Genomic DNA, 1,489 nt, shown 5'->3' with positions numbered 1-1,489 from the left:
TGGCGCGTGCCTGTAATCCCAGCTACTCAGGAGGCTGAGGCAGGAGAATTGCCTGAACCCAGGAGGCGGAGGTTGCGGTGAGCCGAGATCGCGCCATTGCACTCCAGCCTGGGTAACAAGAGCGAAACTCCGTCTCAAAAAAAGAAAATAAATAAATAAAATAAATAAATTAATTAAAATGTTGAACCATTTCGTCTACAGCTCGAAGGCAATCCCTTACTCTTCCTGAGGACACCCTTTCTGTTTTAATCTGGTCAGATGGCTGCTAGGACAGTTGCACAGAAGGCAGTCTAACACTCCTGGTTAAGTCCACCATTTCCGGCATTGCACGTGTTTCTCTCTCTTGGTTAATACTGTTTAACTTTGCTGGACCACATCCTCAGCTTCCTTAGAAAGGGCTCATCAATCCGCAGCCAGTTAAGCCGACCGGGTTCCTTTCCTTGTGGTGGCCTAGCGTGCAATGGCTGCAAACAGCATCTTCCTTGGTAGTATAATGCAGACTGTTTCTTGTATAGGTTGCTCTAAGGGATCCTGGAGACAGGCCTTTCAGACGTATGTTCGTGTCTCTGACCTTGCACTTGCCCAGTGTAGGCTCTGAACAGGCAGGCATGCTAGGTGCCTTCGGAAAGCCCCGGGGCAGTGTGTTTGGAGTTCACACTGGCCAAGTTACCTTGTCCATCCGCACCAAGCTGCAGAACAAGGAACATGTGATGGAGGCCCTGCACAGGTTCATGTTCCCTGGCCACCAGAAGATCCACACCTCAAAGAAGTGAGGCTTCACCAAGTTCAATGCTGATGAATTTGAAGACATGGTGGCTGAGAAGTGGCTCATCCCTGATGGCTATGGGGTTAAGTATATCCCTAGTCATGGCCCTCTGGACAAGTGGCAGGACCTGCTCTCATGAGGGCTTCCACCGTGCTGCCTCCTCTTAATATGAACCAATAAATCCTACTTCCTTTCCAAAAAAAAAAAAAAAAAAGAGAGAGAGAGAAAGAAAGAAAGGGCCCGTGAACCCTACATGTTCTGAGCCTGGCAAGGCTAAATGTCTTTTTTAAACCTGTTAGCGGCCCGGCATGGGGGCTCACACCTGTAATCCCAGCACTTTCGGACGAGGTGGGTGGATCACAAGGTCAGGAGTTCAAGACCAGCCTGGCTGAGATGGTGAAACCCCATCTCTATAAAAAATACAAACATTACCTGGGCGTGGTGGTGGGTGCCTGCAATCCCAGATACTCGGGAGGCTGAGGCAGAGAACTGCTTGAACCCAGGTGGCGGAGGCTGCAGTGAGCTGAGATTGCACCATTGCGCTCCACCCTGAAGAAGAGGTGACAGAGGAAGACTCTGACTCAAAAAAACAAAACAAAACTGTCAATTCATAATTGGACTAAAAATAGAATTGTAAATTCAAAATAATGTTTCCTAATGTAATACATAATTGATTATGTAACCCTACAATAATTGGTTTCTTCCACTTCTAATAGACACTGC

At 47.8% G+C, this 1,489-nt stretch overlaps 1 non-coding gene across 1 annotated transcript; it reads left to right on the top strand.

The window, feature by feature from the left end:
- The first annotated feature begins 407 nt into the window (after positions 1-407).
- Positions 408-543, top strand: LOC118149797 (small nucleolar RNA SNORA70). Its single transcript, XR_004737514.1, has one exon. It is a non-coding gene; the product is annotated as a small nucleolar RNA SNORA70 (small nucleolar RNA).
- The last annotated feature ends 946 nt before the right edge of the window (positions 544-1,489 follow it).

The sequence above is a fragment of the Callithrix jacchus genome, chromosome 20 (assembly GCF_049354715.1).
Source record: "Callithrix jacchus isolate 240 chromosome 20, calJac240_pri, whole genome shotgun sequence".
NCBI classification, from domain to species: domain Eukaryota; kingdom Metazoa; phylum Chordata; class Mammalia; order Primates; family Cebidae; genus Callithrix; species Callithrix jacchus.
The sequence above is the reverse complement of the archived record's forward strand: the minus strand, read 5'-3'. Positions and strand labels throughout refer to the sequence as shown.